The sequence below is a fragment of the Scardinius erythrophthalmus genome, assembly GCF_964197995.2.
Source record: "Scardinius erythrophthalmus genome assembly, chromosome: 18".
Classification (NCBI taxonomy): Eukaryota; Metazoa; Chordata; class Actinopteri; order Cypriniformes; family Leuciscidae; genus Scardinius; species Scardinius erythrophthalmus.
The window spans coordinates 10032619-10052502 of record NC_138238.1 but is presented as its reverse complement, the minus strand read 5'-3'; the positions used below and the strand labels follow the sequence as shown (position 1 = coordinate 10052502).

The 19884-nt window shown below is 39.3% G+C and overlaps 1 protein-coding gene across 2 annotated transcripts in view; it reads left to right on the top strand.

Annotated features, from left to right (window-relative positions):
- rbfox3a (RNA binding fox-1 homolog 3a) overlaps positions 1–19884 on the top strand; it is a gene marked incomplete at its 3' end in the record, with an annotated part of 283492 nt that overhangs the window by 176428 nt on the left and 87180 nt on the right. The window lies entirely within an intron of this gene.

The window sequence follows — 19884 nt, the reverse complement described above, 5'->3', positions numbered from 1 at the left end:
GACCCGATTAAAATCGATAAAGGTCCACCAAAGGACGTTGTGGAAGGGATTGCGTGGTTGTGTTTGGCGACTGTACGGTTCGTTGGTGGGGGTTTGATCCCCCATAATGGGGGCACATCTGGTGTGTCTGCATCCAAAGGGAAATAGATCAACCCCCTAAAGACCCTAAATGAACCCAACCCCATATCCCAGTCCAGCCCAGAGCTGTCTCATTCTCCACAGCCTTTGAACAAGACTCTAGCTTTTGTGGCCATTACCTTCGATCACCTTAAATCACTGAGTAATTGTTTAATTAGAATTGTTACTATCAAACCCCTTGCGTATCCTTTAAACGAAAGCTGAATTTTCAGGTGTCGTTTTCATGATGATTACAGTGAATAATTAATGAAAAGAGAAACAAAAGCAAATCAGATGTTTTGCGTATGTGGTCGTCCTCTCTGTTACGCGAGGAAAAAGACGTGCGCCGGTGCTGCGGAGATCGGCAATTAATGTCCGAGATCAGCTGTTGTGATGTCATTATACATTCCCTTCATTTTCTACAGTGGGTCTGTTTGATCTTTGAATACCCCCGGGAACTCCTGCCTCCTCCCTCTCAGCATCTCTCCCTTCCTCCTCCTCCTCCTGCTCTCCCTCGCTCTAGCAGAACCTCCCCTTTTCTTTCTCCGAGGGCTCACATTGGCTTTCCGTATGTGTGTGCGCGCGTGTGTAAGAGTGTAAGTGAAAGTGCGCAGCCGAGCCTTGATGACAGAGGGCCCAGGACCGTTCAGACGACTCGCACGCCCGTGTTCAGCCCACCTCCAGAACAGCTGAGAGAAAGAAACAGTCCAGAGAAAGAACAGCAAAAGAGCCAGATAGAATCAAAAAGACTTCTGCACTAAACAAAGAAGAAAAAAGAAGGAGTAGAGGCAGAGTGAAGGTTTCAGAGAGAGAGAGAGAGAGAGAGAGAGAGAGAGAGGGAGAGGGAGAGATAGAGAGAGAGGATCTCCCAGCTTAATGCGCAAAACGTCCCGCTACCACATGCTGTGCTCAATGGCCAACACAGGCTGTCTTCTGCTCTCCGGCTCAGGGATGCTAACTCACTCTCTCCAGTGTCCCCCTGCGTTCCTCTACCTACCCGAGGTAAGGCAATCCCCATCCCTCCGTCTTGCTCTTCCTTCTTCTTCTTCTTCTTCTTCTTCTTCTTCTGCTACTTGCGGATGACACGTGCTAGCATTGTGTTCACCCCCTCCTCCTCATGTACCTCCTCCCTCAAAGCCCTCGGCAGGGGTCATCCCTTCTCTGTTCTCATCTTTTCATTCATGCTGTGACTTTTTGCAGTGTCAGTTTTGTATACAGTTTTTGCTCCATATACTATACAAACTTTTTTGCGCATGCTTTTTTTTTCCATTTTCATTTTTTATTGCATCTTTTGTTGTTGTTGTTGGTTTCGTAATTAGCAATAGTGTTTTATTATATTTGTTTCTCTCTAGATGTTTTTATAATTTAAATATATTTGTAATGTTTTTAATTTTCACTTTTTTGTACATGTAATATATATATATACGTGTGTGTGTGTATATATATATATATATATATATATATATATATATATATATATATATATATATACGTGTGTGTGTGTGTGTGTGTGTGTGTGTATATATATATATATATATATACGTGTGTGTGTGTGTGTGTATATATATATCTGTGTGTGTGTTTGTGTTTGTGTGTATATGTATGTTACACACATTTTTATCTGGAGTAAATCACACATCGCTTCCTCTGTTAAAACTGTGTTTTTCTTTCAAGAATTCACTCTTGAAGGTTTTCAAAAACTCACGACTGTAATTAAGTTTGACCGTATCAGTTTTATTGACATTCTTATTGTTTGATAAGTGCTCTCTGTTTCAGAAGTTGTGTGAGTCTGTGTCTCTCTTTTTTTTTTGTTAGCTACTGACTGAACGTGGACAGATGTCACTGAATTACCCGGTAGTCCGTTCTAGTAAATGTGGGTTGGCTGACTTATCTGAAGGTGCTTGGAAATTGGGTGGCACGTTAGGGGCTGCGGTGATTGTTTTTGGCCGTGTGTGTGCTTTACTACGGGTGGTGTGTGCGATGGCAGGCTGCTGCTTTCCTCTAGATGGTGTGTTATTGCTCAGATATAAAGAATGATAAGGCTGTTGAGAGATAACCTGCCTCATGCTGCTACCAAATCGCTCCTCACTCATCACCTTAACAGTCGCTGTCCTGGCAAACACACACACAACACCAGCTGTCCGGGCCTCTGCTGTCCCAACGCCGTTCGCTGTGTGTGTACATGTGTGTCTGTGCATACAAATAAGGCATATTTAAGAATTCATCCTGTAAATGCTTGCGCGTTTGAGCATCCTCATAATTCCTCATCTGATTTTGAACAGATGTCATCGACAAGATGTCAGGGCTTGTTTTTGTGTACACCCGTAATTGATTAGCTGTGAGAAACGTCTCTCAAATATCTGTCAAATCGGGCTCGTCGCAGTCGAGACGCTAGCAGGGGTTTGTTTTGGTTTCAATATTAGTGTTTTGTTTCAGCGATTTCAGATTTTCTTTTTCCGAAGTCGGTTGATGCGAGAGTTTTAAAAAAAAAGAATCAGACTGGGTCTCATCTATCAAATTTAGTATGACTCACTCCCAAATAATACAGACAGATTCAGAAAGAGTTATCACACCCTCAGGGATTCTACAGGATCCCATTCATTATTCCATTTTTGTTTTTTGCTTTTATTCACCTGCTGAAATGGTAGCCACATACTGCACGTCACATCTTGTAGATTGTGAATTGTAACAAGATTTGTTTCTTCGCTTTTTTGTCTCCGTTCTTTTGTGTCGTATTCCTCACCTGTGCCTCATCTTAGACTGCAGTGTATGTACAAAAAAAATAAAGGAAACTGCTTTATGTGCTTCATAAACAATATAGTGAAAAGAAAGTGTGTTTTAGAAAAAGTAAACTTACTCATTTTACAGAGAAAATTTAATTTAATGTGTATGTATGTAAATCTTTAAGCATATAAAAACACTTCATTCTTCTTTCATGTAGATAATTATTTAAGATTTACATTTTTTTTATTAATTAATATTCAAATGTTTAAAATGCTCGGCACCTCTGTGATAACTCAACCTATTCGTTCTTGATTTCCACATTGTACAGCATGTCTGTGAAGTTCATTTGTGTGTCATGCACCCGTGTGTGTGTGTGTGCTGGCCGCTGTCTGCATGAACAAGTGCTGGTAAATGCTATTTAGTTGCGTTACTGTTTTCATTGGATTAGGAATTAGCTAGGGATCCAGACAGCTTTTGTTTTCTGTTTAATAGCAAAAGTTTCAGCCATAGCATCACGCAGGTTATTTTTTAATGTTTTTTTTATTTTAGCAAACGGTGTGTTTTCTAACACTGCGTGGAGTTGCAGAACAAAACAATTGCAGAGGCATAACGTGTTTCTAGTTCAGTAGCTTGTTCTATAACCTCATTTAAACAACAAACCACTGTCGTTTTATCCAGTCTGCCATTGAAAATAAAATAATAATTGTCAGACAGTGATATCAAGTGAGTGTTTAAAAAAAAAAAAAGGTCCTTACAGATATGAAAAAAAATAAAATTCTCCATTACATTCTTCACTCTTTTTTTATTTTAGCAAACGTGACCTCTATCTACATTTAATTTAAATTTGGCTGGATAAGATTCCCTCCCTCTCCTTTTATTGCGGCAGAGGCTGGTTCTCAAGTCTTGAGTCAATACGGAGCAGTAAATCTGCTTGTGCAAGCATCTCTCCCTCCCTGGAGGACCGAAAATCTTTACCCATGCTCAGGATAGTTAAACAATTCTCGCTATTGTATGATTTTCTCCTGAGCCATGGAGCTGAATATTAGAAGCTTATTCTCTAGTGAGTTTTTAGTCATTTCTAGCAGCGGTCGAAGTCATTTTGCAAGTGTAACTCCAAAATACACACACGTTACGTACTGTATGGGGATGGGGAGTGCTTGTGTGTATTTCACATGTTGAATCGTCAGCACAAAAGCTTCACCTGCTCTGCTGCAGGTGGTCTCACGCATGTCTGGAGCTTCAGAGGGGAATAAAGTCAGCTTTGAAAACAGCCAGAGTAGAGGTAGATGGAATAACAAGGGTGGAAACATTAAGGAGAGGAAGAGGAAGGTGTGGGAAAATGAAATCCATGAATGAGAGGGGATTGAGAGGGATTTGAATGCCCTGCCACAATGAGATATAATTGGATGGGTGGGCTAGTGCGAGCAGAAAGGAGAGTCAAAGAAATGTAAGGGAGTGGTTGAAGCCGTTTCTTTCTCTGTGCTGCACAGGAGAGATAGTCGGAGCTCATTCCCCCCTGAAGACGTCCCGCTGAGTGACATCAACCCCTGCTAACAATGATCAGATATTTAAAACACACATTTACCGTGTGTGCGTGCAAACTGGACACACTCAAACTCTCGCTATGAGTGTAACCGAGTACACTCGCTTGTCAATAACCGATGACATAATGGGTTGGAAATGGAAGTGAAACCCCGGGGAATACGGATCAGTTGATGTCCACTGCACTAAAGCAGACGTTAGCTTCAAATAGTCTCGTAATCTTTCTGGTTTGTCTAGAAACAGTAAGTGCAAATTAACGCCATCTAAACGACAGCCGCAATGAGGATGAATCTGTATAGCCGGTTGTATCAATACTGCGTATCAATAGGTAATTGTTTTGCTAACGGTATTGTAGTTAGCCTGTTTCTACTCTTAAACACATTTGATAAGATCAAATTAATGAGCTGGTCGTTCAGGTGGAATTGTGCTTAAATAGAAATGCAAGTTTTGTTTTAAGTTCAAGGGATTCTTGTATGTCACTTCGTACAAAATTAGGTTTACTGATTAGAATCCCGCTAGAAAGACCTTTTTTGGTGTGTGCATACATGGTTTAAGAAAAAGTGTTTTGACCGGTGAGATTTAAAGCAGGTTATTATAGGAAATAGGTCCGTGCTCTGTCCGCATCGTAGTGCAGTGGTGCAACACACACATATTTAAACGTCTTTAAACACACACACACACACACACAACAAGGCGAGTGTTTTCCCCAGAGAAGCATTGATTGCTCTGCATTGATGTGAAGTGAACATAGCATTTTCATATTAATACTAAATGGAAACTCTCTTCATAGGTTTTCTCTGTTATGTGAAGGGCTCTGGATCTCATTAAAATATCGTTTCTATCAGCTCCACTAAATTATTGATTACAATACATGCGATGTTTCCAACATTTGTCTCTGTCTTGTCATCCCTTCAATCTTAAATTGAAGGAATATATTTTGTATGCATAGAAATGAAGTGTGCATTAGTGGTGAATTCGTTTTTTTTTTTTTTTTTTTATGTCATTGTTTGGATCATCACATTCAAGTTATGAGGCTAACCAATTCCAGAGATCTACTTTCTGAAGTAAAACCTGCGGATTCCAAAAACACAATGAATTCAGCACTCGAGAGATTTTTGCAGTAATGTTTGCAATAAGTATCTGTGGTCTCTGCTGGTGATTGAATCAAAGGTGTAATTATTTTCTTGGGCTTTTCATTCGAATCGGCACGATCAACAAAAAAGTTTCTTTGTATTTTCACACTGCATTTTTTAGTTCATGCAGCTAATTCACCAAAGTCCTCTCCTTCACTGTGCCCTAGTGTTAATGATGCATTGTATTGTTATTTATTAGGCCACCGCATCGGCATCTATTTAGCCATCCCCATATTTATCTTCCTCCATAATTGGGCGCACAAGAGAAATTAGTCATTTTACTCTAAGCTTGTTTTTTTCTGAGCTGATAATTAACCATTTGAGTTAACGCTTCAGATATCTCCATTTAATTGTTTAATCATGTTAAACATTTTTATATTTAGTAATGAAATGCCCATAGGTTTAGCTATGAAGTCACTCAAAACATGCTTCTCAGATTATTAAACTTATTTGTAGTAGTATATATTATATCATTGTTACTAAAATCAATGATTTATTTTTAAATAACACTTCAATTTGATATGTTCACATTTGTTTTGTATTCAGTTACCTATATATAGATAGTTAGATCATAATCTACAAACCAAATATGATCAGTCACATTTATATAAACAAAATGCAAAGAAACTTTTTTGTTGATTTTGCCGATACAATTGATGATTGCTGTTTTAAAAAATCCACAGGTTATAAATCAGAAGCTGAACTCAGAATTGATTACTAGTCTAATATACAGTATATGAGTTTCAAAATGACACCTAATCAAAACCGTCATGTTGCTGTATCTGCTTTGAGTGGAATTAAGAGAGAAACATCAGAGCTGTGCCATGTGTGTGAGCGTGTCTGCATTAGATCTCTGTAACTCTGCAGATGGTGTGATGTTCCCCACATGCCCCAGTGTTCAGAGTGTGCATCGGTATTGATGTTTCTGTGCTTTGCTGCAATGCACGCTGGGCCGCCAGTGGCTCTGCACCACGGTTATCCCCAGAGGTGAGAATTATGGAAAGGTTGGGTCCTCCAGGGTCTTCTAGATCCATTGGGTAGGTCTTAATAAATCTCTGAAGACCCTCTGATGCATAGAAGACTTCAGGCTGGAGTGTATAGATAGTTATCTGTGTATCAGTGCAGATGTGGTGCGCAGATCAATTTGTGCACGCATACTATAGGTGTTATTCACCTATTGTGTGTCACTAAATCCAGTCTCTGTGTAGCTGACCGATGCATGTATCACAAATAATTAATATGTGCGCCATTTAGCGTAATCGTTCTCATGAAGAGCGACTTACAAAGTGCTTTAGTTTTGTGTGTCTGTCATGTCAGTGCAACTTCTTATGAAAGATAAAAGTGCATCTTTAAAAGCATTTTCCAGTTTTTCATGCATTCATGCAAACTGTATAGGAACGTTGCCTGTGACGAGGGTGAACCACTAAACTTTTCTTCACATGGAGGAGAGGTGAATTCAAGCATTTACAATATTAAATATGTAGCTAAAATTAAATAAAAAATAATAGATAAAGCTATTTTATGGATTAATTTTGTTTTTTTCATTATTGAAAGATATTCTAGACAGAAATGTTTATTTCAAATGTATTTCAAAGTTGAATTGTCAAATTTACTCTACATGATATTTGAGCATTGATATACTGCATTTAGAAATACTACATTTTTTAGTTCAGTATTCAAACTCATTCATTCTCCATTTTATGTTTTATTTATGTTTCTTGTAAACACTTACGCAGCTTAGAGATCACTATCCTCACCGAGACGGCCTGTTCTGATCATCCTCCCCCAGATCAACTCGACTGAACGACTTTTTGAGGCGAACCAACTGTGTTGCGCCTCCAAGATGAGCTAATTAGCAGTGTTTCATTTCCTTAGCAGACACGCAAAAGTACTTCAGCTCCATTGCGAGCAAGAGGAGAATAGCTGGATAAATTGGATGCCATTTATTCTTCTTTGTACGCTGCTCATGGCCAGGACTTCTTAGCTCTGGTTCACCTGAAGTATATCTCTCACATCATGAAGTTACAGCTGAATTTATAATGCTGCCCCTTCATCTTCTTTGCTATATCTTTGCTGTACTGGTTCAAAACTTTCACTTTTCTCTCAGCCATACCTAGTTTGTTGAGCGAGACTCTTTTTTATTTGGTGTACAGACCCTTTGGCATCCGTGGAGTCTTTGATACGTATGAGAAGAATACTTAAAAGTTTGTTTGCTTGCTTTCTAAAGTTTTGTTACGCACATTCTTGAAGGAATATACTGGGTTCAATTGGCAGCATTTGTGAAATAATGTTGACAAACAAGGTTATGGTGAGGCATTTACAAATGGAAGTAAATGGGTCCAATTTTTAGGGATTTAAAAGCATAAATATAAAGCTTATAATTTTATAAAAGCACTCATACTACTGTTAAAAACTTTGGGGTCAGTAAGATTTTCTAAAGAAATCCCTCATGCTCACTAAGGATGCATATATTTAATCAAAACTAAAGTAAAAACATTGTGAAATATTATTGCAGTTTAAAGTAACTATTTTAATTCATTTTAAAATGGAATTTATTTATGTGGTGGCAAAGCTGAATTTTCAGCATCATTACTCCAGTCTTCAGCGACATGATTCTTCAGAAATCATTCTAAAACAACAAACAACATTTCTTGCTATTATCAATGTTGAAAAAACCGTTTTGCTTCTTTTTTTTTTCTTTTTTTTTTGTGGAAATGTTGATACCTTTTTCAGGATTCTTTAATGAATACAAAAGTTCAAAATAGCAGCATTTAAAATCAGAATTCAGAATTAACATAATAAATGTGTTTTCTCTTACTTGTGATCATGCTTGATGAATAAAAGTATTAATATCATTCAAAAAGAAAAATCTTACAGACCCCAAACGTTTGAAAGTTAGCGTGCATTAATTCTTCTGTTAAAACTTGTGTATTATATGAGCTGTAAAGTTGTTTTCATCACTTATGTGGTCGTAAAATTATGTTAATGTATTGTTATTATCTTGTGGTTGTACTATTGAAAGTAGCTTGTTGAGTTTTTAACGTTAAACAGATTGGCCCCATTCACTTCCATTGTAAGTGCTTCACTAAACAAAAGGAGGATTAATTGGCGGTAGTCAAAATTATGCCACAAGTGCTGTCGGTTGAGCTTACCTTGCACTGAATCCGGAATATACCTTTAAACAAACATGTCGACAGTAATGCATCGCAGCTGCATATGTGATATTTGAATTTAAATGCCCACTTTAGCGTGCTATAGCGAACATATGACACTTCCTTCGGCTCTTTTTTTTCCCTCTCCGCCACCTCCCTATCCCTAACCATGTCTATCTGTCTCTTCTCAGTCTCTGCTGTAGTCAAGACCGGCTTTATCTGTGTGTTTAGACAGGCAAGGAAAGAATTACACTGACAGTGCTTAGGAAATGATAGGCTGGTACTGAGATATTTGTGCCCCATAAATTCTCCACTGCTCAGCATAATTTACGACAGAAGCTGCATGCGCGTGTCTGTGTGTGTGTGTGTACGAGAAGTTCGTGTCCCACTGTATCTGTCTCCATCTGCTTAGCCACTTTTGCTCCGCCGTAAATTAAGGGCCTATAGACAGCTCCCCTCAAGTCTCCGCTCACATAAAAATGAGACGCTAGTCATCTCTCTCCCCCTTCTCTCGCTCTCCTTCTCGCTATCTCTAATTGAAAGAGAGCTATGTAAAGGTGAGGTGAGGATCGACATAGGTGCGCAGCCCTGATAGCACAGGTACCACGTTATCTAAAGGCCATTAAAGCAGGGGTTAGTGTTTTAAAGGTTAGCGTGAAAACGTGTTTTTAATTAGCGTGCCTCACTTCGTACATGTAGTGTCTGCAGGAGGTCCTCCGACGCTGGGATCGTGGACGGTACGACGAGGTCTTCAACCTGACATTCAGAAGGTTATGGTAGTTAGATGGTACTAGTGATGTGGATCCCCTCTGTAATTACCTTAGCGCTCTCCGCGCACATCAGTCAGCTGTCAAACGCGACAATATTCCCGACACCGATGGCGTAGAAATTGTACCTTAGCAACGGACATTTGTTGTTGACATTTAAAGTTCAGTAGCCTTTAACCTCAGTCGGGTGATGAGTTTTTCATATTCCTAGCCCTAATTGCTGACAGTTTCATATGTTTACAACACGTTTGTTAGCTAGCCTGTACTCTTGTGGTCTGTAAATGAATGAGTTCATTTCCAGTGTTCTGAAGGCTAATACAGTGTTGTTAGCGCTGACGCTCACCTGCTGAACAATTAGCGCTACATAAACCCTGCAGCCATTTTCAGTCCAATACTAAAGCAAAGCTCAGTAACACGGCTAGTGAATTATGTATAGCTTAGTCAAGCATAGTTTAATACAGGGCTGTCTGTTAATCAATTCTTCTCTAATTGCAATTTTCATTTCGTTCAGGTCTCTACCTGCTGTTAGGCACAGTAGTATTAACCTACAGGGCCAGCTAGCAGAAATTATTTAGATTTTTGTTCGACTTATTTTTATGTTTGCTGGTATTAGTGTAATTCTGCTGAATGCATTATCTGCATGCTGTTCTACACCCACACAGCAAAAGTGAGTCGGTCCCTGTGGCCCCGCATGCACAATAATGACATTATCATGCTTGCAATAAATAATCCAACATATGCCTCTGATTAACAGAGCCTTTCATTGCGTACCATAGAGAAAGAAAGAAAGCGGAAAATTTAATGAAATGTGCACTGACATATCGCCTCCTTTGTGACTGCTGCAAATTGATTGTTGAAACTCCATTTTGTATACATGTCATAGAAAACTTTGCCCAGCATGCATTGCAGCATCTAGCCATTACGTTCAAAACTAATCACCCTCTTTTTTTTCTTTTGATACTCTCGACAGACTGTAGAAATCTTGTGTTTTTTTCTCACAAGGCGGTAGATCAGTTTCATCTGAAAATCTTGATTAAATGTTCTTTTTTCTCTCTTTGCCCATTTTTTTTCCCTGAGGGTGGAGGAGCTGGAAGGGAGGGATCTAGATTTGGCACCTTTCAATTCGCTTCTAATCAACAGCTCGGTTCCTCTCACATACGGAAGCTCTTAATTACTGCTAATTGTGGCCATTACCATGGGAAAATTAAATAATAAAAGCAAGACAAATATTGATGTTAATTGATGGAGCTGCTCGCTGATAGCACAGCTTTTCGAAACGGTTTCAATAAGTTTGAATTAACCCCATTTGCATACATTAATTGGGATAATTATGAATTAAGATGATTGCTGTTGAAGTTGATCACTAGTTTTGTGAGTGTGAGTGAGATGTGGTGTAATGAAAACAGGCCGGGCAGAGGGATGTTTTGGATGCTAGCTGCTCCGCGTGTTCTGTCATAAGTAATTACTCTAATCGCTCGAGCCGTTTACACTGAACTTGAGGGAACCAGCTCAGAGTGCCTTCAATCTCACATATGAGACCAAGTAGAGGCTTTTCTGATGCCATTTTTATCCTTGCAAATTATGGAGTGACAGAACAGCAGACGGTTTTATGAATGTGAAAATATTTACGTGTTCCTATTAAAAAAAAAAACAATTAACCTAAAAATGTGGTTTGTGGTAGCAATTGAGCTGGTTTTATTCAAGTCATAAATATTTAATATGACTAAATCAACTTGAAAGGTCAGATCAGGCTGAAATGTAACTCCTTAAATATGAACAGTTTTGCTTTCTACAGTATATTTAAATAAATGAGAGAAAAAATGGTTCATGTACCAGTTGATATTGAGCTGTAAGTGTGTTATAGGGCCCTATCTTGCACCCAGCGCAATTGACTTTGTACACCGACGCATGTATCATTCCTATTTTGCACGCGCGCAAAGCACGCTTTTCCCTCCACAGAAACACGTCGCTAAACTAGGGAACGAACTTGCGCTCCCTGGGCGGTTCAGCGCAAAAAAGGAGGCGTGTTCCTGCGCAAACGTTCCTTCATGCTATTTTGCAGGTTTAGAAAACAATTGCGCTACTAACCAGGAAAAAATAGTTTAAAGTCAGTGGTGCGTTGCGCATGTTATTCATATGCTATTTTAAAGGGCGCATGCTTGGCCATAATCAATGTAGCGTGTGCACAACGCGCATACACTTTGATTCTCTCATCTACACAGAAGCAGCAGTTTTCATTTTTGCAAATCATACATTATTACGATAGATAGATAGATAGATAGATAGATAGATAGATAGATAGATGGCAAATCCGCCGTTATAATAGCAATCCGCCATGGAACAAGCATGTCTGCTCTTAAAGGGAATGTGAGATGACGCTTTGATTGGTTTATTTCACGTTACGCCCAAACCACACCTATGAATAATGAAGCTACTTCAGACCAACCCATTTTAGATTTGCGCCTGGCGCAAGAGTCATTTATCCCGCCGGGAAAATAGCAACAGCGCCAAGACCCGCCCACAAAGTTGCTTGCGCTTTGCGCTTTGACACTTGCGTTTCAGATCGTTAAAATAGGGCCCATAATTTTTTCCAAGACTGTAGTTAATATTTATTTTTATTGTTATTTCCTTAAATTCTAGCTTATCGTATTTAGATAGACAGACAGACAGACAGACAGACAGGTAGATAGATAGATAGATAGATAGATAGATAGATAGATAGATAGATAGATAGATAGATAGATAGATAGATAGATAGATAGATAGATAGATAGATAGATAGATAGATAGATAGATAGATAGATAGATAGATAGATAGATAGATAGATAGATAGATAGATACCTATAGATAGATAGATAGATAGATAGATAGATAGATAGATAGATAGATAGATAGATAGATAGATAGATAGATAGATAGATAGATAGATAGATAGATAGATAGATAGATAGAAAATTACAATTATCTGTTATTATTACTGTAGTTAATATTTATTTTGTCATTTCCTTAAGTTCTAGCTAATTATCATATCTGTAATTTGTAATTGGATTGTAATTGTAACTTTATTTAGTGACAAAATTATATTTACACTCAAACATATACTTTAAATGACCACTGCTTGTGAATCTTCTCAATCCAGAACTGAGTTTATTAATGATGATGAAATTTGTTTGTGGTTGTAGATGACCGCTTTAGTGAATCAGCGTCCTCTTTTGGCACCTTTCAACATTCGTGCGCTCTGTGTTCACCATTCGTCAGAAAAAAACAATGAAATCAAGCAGAGCAGGAAATATTGAGAAATCTTGTTCTTCAGTCTCGAGTCCCATGAGATGGTTATTGAGGTGGCTGTAATTTGATAAGATGAATAAAGTCTGTGGGCTCAAGGCGACTCAGCACTTTCCCCGGCACTTTTCCGACCTCACTCCTACCTTTACAGAACTTCTGACGGAGGAAAAAAAAATCCCTGACATTGGCAGCAGCGGGAGCCCACCTATCGATTAGGTCATATCTGGGATAGATGATGGATTGGAGGTAATTTTAGGGGCATAAAGGGGGTATCTAGCAGGTTGCAGCCCTCACAGACCAGTCAGGTAGAACAAATGCAGGTAGACGGTGGTCAGCCTCATCATAGCGGGCCGTGCGCTAGCCTGTGGCGTTCCTGTAGAGGGCGGAGGGGAGAGATGATGTGATTTGCCTAGATCCACCTCCAGATCCATCTGTGCTCCGGGGTTGCACCACTTCCCAACATCCCTCAGGATCTTTCCAGACATTGCTCGACATGGCTTCGCTTCGGCGCCAGTATTTATTCTCCTTCTTTTTTCCTATTCTTTCTCTCTCTCTCTCTCCCTCCGTTGTGGCTGTTTCTTTGTTAGGTGTTCTTCCAATTTAATTACGAAGGCTTTGAAGTTCCCATGAATAATGGCAAAGTGCACCCTTCCAGAGCCTTCAGCTTTTTATTCAGATCAAAGATAGCTTTTACATCAGCCAGAACTCCTCCCCCCAGCTGAGAACAGTCACAGGGTTTTCAGACACCAGGTGCCAAGGCTCGTCTTTTTGCCTGCTCCCCCGTCAAACACGGGTGATGGAGGCTCCCCTGGATGGGTATTGAACTGTTGTTGCAAGATGTCAAAAGCTCATTCCAAGGCTGGCACTAAAACCTGCATGCAACATCAGACCCTCTTTGTAACTTTAACCTTTCATCCACGGGGCAGATGGCAACAAATAACCGGAGCATTTTGTGAACGGAAAAAGAATAGCTTCTGTTTTATTTATTTGCGCTGCGCCACACTGCACTCCTCTACAAACACAGGGCATTTTGTTTGCTGGTCATTTACCAAAAAAAAAAAAAAAATGTATACAGTGGTTCTATAATTTTTTTTATTATTAGGTATATATATTCAAGTTAATTACATAATATCTTTTTTATTATTTTAACTTCATACCTCCACTAAAAATAATCTTCTTAGTTAAAAGTTTGCAAATGTTTTGATGATATTTTTAAATTATATTTTGCATTGAATGTGATGAAATTGATACATTTTAAGTGTCCAAATGCGTTTTTGGGCTGCTGTATAAATCCACTTTATGTATTGATCCATAGCGTCATCTGAATGAACTTTAAACTTTTATCACAAAAACCTGAAATAACATGTTTTTCTAATTAAAGAATGTGACATTAAATTTGAAAAATGTATCCGGTATTGCATTTCCGTCACACCAACTCACCGAATTTGACATTTATGTTCTCATTAACTTGTCAACTTCTGTCAAGTAATTGGCATATGAAGGCCGGCAAACATATTCAGCGCCCTACGAATACTAAAAGTGGAAGCAGGAAGTTCAGAATATCTCCTTCCTTTATTACATGCAGTGACAAGCTGATTGTGTCAGCCACAGGTCAACAGACAGCAGAGAGAGAGAACTGATGTCCCCTGTGCATCAAGCAAGTGTTTTTAGACAAGTATTGCAGATGCTAAACAAACATACAGTCACACATTGACAGACTGGAGGAGGCATGCTGATGCACAGGGCATGCCGCCCCACTTTGCTTTTCCCATTCCTCTAAGTGGCTTGTCAATTACACTGGGTAAACAGAGGCAGAGTTAGGGAGTAAATCCACAGAAGACAAATATAAAATCGGATCCCTGGAAGATTAAAGGCCACTGAGCCGTGCGAACAAATATTTCAATAAGACAACAGCGTTGAGGTTGGGGCATTAGTTTATATGAATGTGTTTGTGTGAAGTGTCTTTACAGTTGCATTCACAGTCCTGATGCAAGTGTGTTGTATGAAGTAAGACATCGTCAAGGCAGAACTGACAAAAAAAAAGAAAAAAAAATGTATTAATGTGTTATGATTTGCACTATTGTTGTTAGAATCCTTAATATGTATCTTAAATGGTCAGAGCCTGAAAAATAGATTCATATGAGGTTGACAGTAAGGAAGTGGAAAGTTTCAGAGGGATATGGGTAATGTAGGAGACATTGTGCTTTTTTTTCAGGGGGGAACTCAAAAAACTTGCCTCAGTATCTCTTTGTAAACATTAGAAAATCACAGAAAAAAATGTGTATTCATTTATTTTTTATATATATGTATTTATTATTTTGTTGCAATTTTGGTTACTTTTGTAACTTGCAAATGAATGTTACATTTTTTGAGTGCCTAAAAAATTAAACCAATAAACTAGTAGTTATAATGCTTGCAAGCTTTCCGATAACCCCATGATACAGCTCTGGTGCTGTAATGTTCTCCCCTAGCATTGCCTGACTCGACCATGTCATTCCATTAATTCCGAGCCATTAATGAAGAAAAAAAAAGGAAATTGAAAAAGAAACTGTGGCTATCAATCCCTGGTGTTGTTGGCAGGTATATAATGAAGTATTTGAGTCCAATTGAATTTGAACTAATTACACTACCCTCCAGATATTACTTCATCTGTACCAGTAGAATTAATGTAACGCTGCGTGTGGGAGACGCACCCCAACTCACCTCAGCGTCACACTCCATCACACACTGCACACTCTGAGATAAACATATTCTTATACGCTAAAACCCATGTAAGTACTCACACACACAGAGTACAGCGCTGCGGCATAGTCACATTCAGAGACAGCCACGGTTTGCTAAGCACCGCAGAAGCCCCCGGCTGGCCAGTCCTCCTTAATTACACATGCAGCACTTTAGAGAGAATGAAAATCCATTAATTCACTTCCATCGAAAATATTAGGTCATTTTCATCCCCCGTCACTCTGTAGTGCAGTGCAAGCGTCATACAGGGTTTTTCATTTTGATGTCTTCTGATACTGTACTACAGATAGCTTGCACTTTGGGCCTCTAAAAAAAAAAGAAGAAACGATTGGGATTTCCTGACATGAGATTTGATGTTTTTTTAGGGCTTTGTTTATAGTTATATTTAGGGATGTCCTGAACAATTTATTTTTGTGCCCCTGATTCCGAGTCATTTAATATTGAGCACGCTTCAAGTACATTAGTGCACATTGGTGCACACTTCAAGTACTTCAAGTTATTAAAATCAATCCAATGTATAGAGGGATGCACAGACATTGTTAACAGACTATGTGGTCTCAATGAAAATGGGACTACTGGTATAAAATATTATATTTTATATGTACAATAAACAGAATAATTGCAACTAAAAAGAAGAAAAAGTAGATTTAAGGTTAGAAAGCATAAAGCTTGCAGCAGCAAGTCACAACCATAGCAATGCAGTATGGCAACAACGTCAGACAGTCTGACGACAGATAAAAATAAACAGTGAATAAATGAATAAATAAATTTCACTGATCCAATTATGAAATTGTGATGTATCCTGTTGTATTGAATTGTGACATGTATGGTGATGTGCATCTTATTGTGAGGTAGTTCCAAGTCGTTTCGTCCTGAAAGTTCAGTTTTTTTGCTTGATGTAAAAGTACTAAAAGTCTAGATCAGGGATTCACTCTACTACAGTTCTCAATGGTATGATATAAATTTGTCCTGAGTTGCGTAAGTGAATTAAAGTTAAAGTGAATAATTTTGCATCTTTCCGTAAATCGTTCCATAGCCACAGGGGTAAACAGCTGCCTTTATCTCCTGCATTGATAAATGCAGTTTGTGACGATGTGAAGTGCAATGTGAAGAGACCTGCAGGTTGAGTAGGGTGAAATCGAAACAGCAAAGGGCTTAAAAGTTTAGTAGGCGCTTTTTAAAAAAAACGCTGTTGAAAAGGTGTCTGAGCACCAAAACACACTTGTAGCCAATCAGCAGTAAGGGGCGTATACACTCTTGATGGGGGAGGAGAGAGCTCAGTGCACATGACAGACATTAGAAGAACGACTATAGAAAGAGAGATGGCGGAGAAAATACAAAAGAGGAAAAGGCCAGAGGAATGTAACTTTAAAAGAAGGGTTACGATCAGGCGAGAGGTAGGAGCGCTGGAGCGACCTTAAAAGGCCTGAAAACGCATGCCGTGGTTGCTTTATTTCTTCTCGATACATGAGTAACGTTGGTTTAGCTGTGTTTCACAGAGCTAAGACATTCTGTCTTTTGCTTGAGTATGTCATATTTATAATATATTAGTTACTTGGACTACCGTGCTATCCTTGTGCATCAACATAGGGGTGTGATCTTTTTGAATAGGGGTGTGTTTGTTTTGGCGATTTCAAATATCAACAGCGTTTACCAGAAATTGCTTACTGCACCTTTAAGATATTACTCCTTATGTGCCATTTTCTGCAAGGCCATTTATTCTCTGAATACTTTTTCATTCTGTGCCTGTATGTTTCTCGGCTCACCCTTTCTTTAAATGTGTGTAAAACAGGCCATTTCTCATTAGAAACGGCCTTATCAAAGCGCCTGCCTGGCCTTATACTGCTCAATATTCATCAGTCCAGAAATTCATTTTCCTCTAAAAATCACGTAGCTGTTCCTCTCTCCCTCTCTCTCCCCTAGCATTGAATATGCAGGCTTCCTGATGAGGTTGCGTAATGATTATTTAATGCTGGCATAATTGCTTAAGGGGCTTCTTGTGCTCCTGTACTTACTGGCATGATACATCAGCATCATTACCGGACCGATTGGCCTCCGATCACACGCCTGTGATCATCATGATCGGTGTGCTTCAACAGGGGTCCACTCACATACTATGACACACAGCGAGCATCATCCTCTAAACTGGACTGACGGGTGAGAAAAGAACTGATTTGTGTGTGCAGATGAATGAATCATGAATATGACCATGAGATATGCACTTTCAAGTGCGTCCACTGGATTTCTTAGAGCATGTGGAGTTGGAGAGTTATCAGTTGGTCTCCACCCATCAGGACCTCTGTTTACACTGAGAAGGAACATCGCATCCCTTCGTAGTCTTTAAAGTTCTGTCTGTTCTTATAAGTGTAGTTGGGCTTCATGTTGGTTTTGACCGAAATCCTGCTGCAAATTCAAATTCAACTCTGATCTTAATGGATTCTAACATCTGTAATGTTCAAAACCTGCCATAAAATTCTTAGATTTACTCTAAATGGGGGAGAGAGGACTTGAGGATGGGCTTTTTAAAAAATTGGGCCAGTAAGCAACTATCTAGCAAACATATTTTGTGTGTTAAAACACACCTTTGCTACCAAATAACAACACCCTGGCAACCATCCACACCAGCCTAGCATTGCATGGGAAAGCACCACTAACATTTACTTCACCCCAACCTAGTTTTATTATTATTATTATTACTTTTACATGAATGAAATGTTCACAGGAAAACTGTTTTCCATGTGCTTTATACGTGCAAACCCAAACAACAAGAGCTTCCTTTGTGCACAGATCTCTTTGTACAGTCTTTTGGTTGAAGATACTTCTGTCGGTAAAGAAGGGGGAAATTATTGGCATTGAGGGCACATTTGCAGTGGTAGCACGTCATGTCAAGTCAAATTGCCATTTGATGTCAGACTGTGTGTGTGTGTGTGTGTGTGTGTGTGTGTGTGAGAGTGTGTTTCACACGTTTACATGTACTGAGCTAATGTCTTTGCACTTTGGGAACTTCTGTTTTTTTGAATATGCTTAAGACGTGGTGTTGATTTATTTTATATGTACAGTGGGGTCTAAAAGTCTGAGACCATTACTGAACATTTTTCGCAACTTAATACAATTTTTTTACTATATAACCTATATGATCAACACAACAATCTGAGTGAAAGGTTGAATAAAAAAAATGCATGAATTTTATTACATTTGAGCTTTACTTGCTTTAATGACAGCTGCACTCGAACTGCATAAATGCCACACGTTTGTGTGAAACCTGATTCTCCAGCAGAATTTGAGAAGTTTAAATGGGGGGAAAGCTGATCTCAGACCTTTGGATCCAATGTCTGTTTGCATATGTTTGTGTCAGTAGGTTTGTGTCGAGTTCTAGACTGATTCATATGATTTCCTGCATCCCCGTGGCACGTGCGTTTCTCTCCCCATCAGTTCAATTGTCAGTACCACCACAATAACATTGACCAGAAGCGACCCGCTGCCACTCTCCCTCTTCGCACCTCTTTATCTCCATCTTTCTTTCTCTCTCTCCAGTAATCTGTCTTCACTTTTGTTCCTCCCACCCTGTTCCTTGTAATCTCTCGTCTTTTAAAGCCTCATAGCTGGCTTCCTCTCTCTCCCTCTGTCTTTCTTTCTGTCCCTCTCTAGTGCCAGTTCTTCTCCTTTTTTCCCTTTACAAGGATCAATTTAGCCCAACATGATCCTCGGTGTGCACAGCTAATTCCGCGGAGCTCACGCAGTTCTGCATTGTGTCATAATCTGTGTGAAATTGATTTATGGCCCCTTTTCCACCCTCTAAACAGCTGCTGAGTGATGCCTCCTGTCATAATCATTCCATCATGCAGCCCCTTCTCGTTTTTTTCAACCACTCCTCTCCGGCGGTCTGCCGCCGCACAGATTATGTTTGATGAGATTTCCTCTCACGTTTATAACATGATATCTGAGAGAAGCCGAGTTTCTTCTTGTGCCCCTCGGTCTCTCTACCCATGCTCGCTTGTTCAGTCGCTCACTATCTCTGGTTTTTGTGGCTTCAAACATGCCTGCATTATTAATGGAAGTTTTACTAATTCATCTGAATGGAGGAGAGAGGGGGAGTGAGAGAGACTGTTGGTTGAGGACCGCCACTCTCTCAAACGTTTGGTGGTGGCACAGAGCGAGCTACAGTATACCAAGTCTGCAGAGCTGAAGTCTTGAGAGCCCGCCTAACTTCATCAATTATGGAAGCGGGCGACATTTTTCAGCTGGGTTTTGTGGCTTATTGGTGTGGAATATAATGTGCTTTTCCCTAGTGTTGTCCAGGTGAGCAGATGACCACAGACAGACGGGGGATATAAATGCCACTGCGTGAAATCCAGAAATGCCCAAGTATTCCAATGTCGTGCCCCCTGCATTTCACTTTTTTATTTCGATTTTCGAAATAT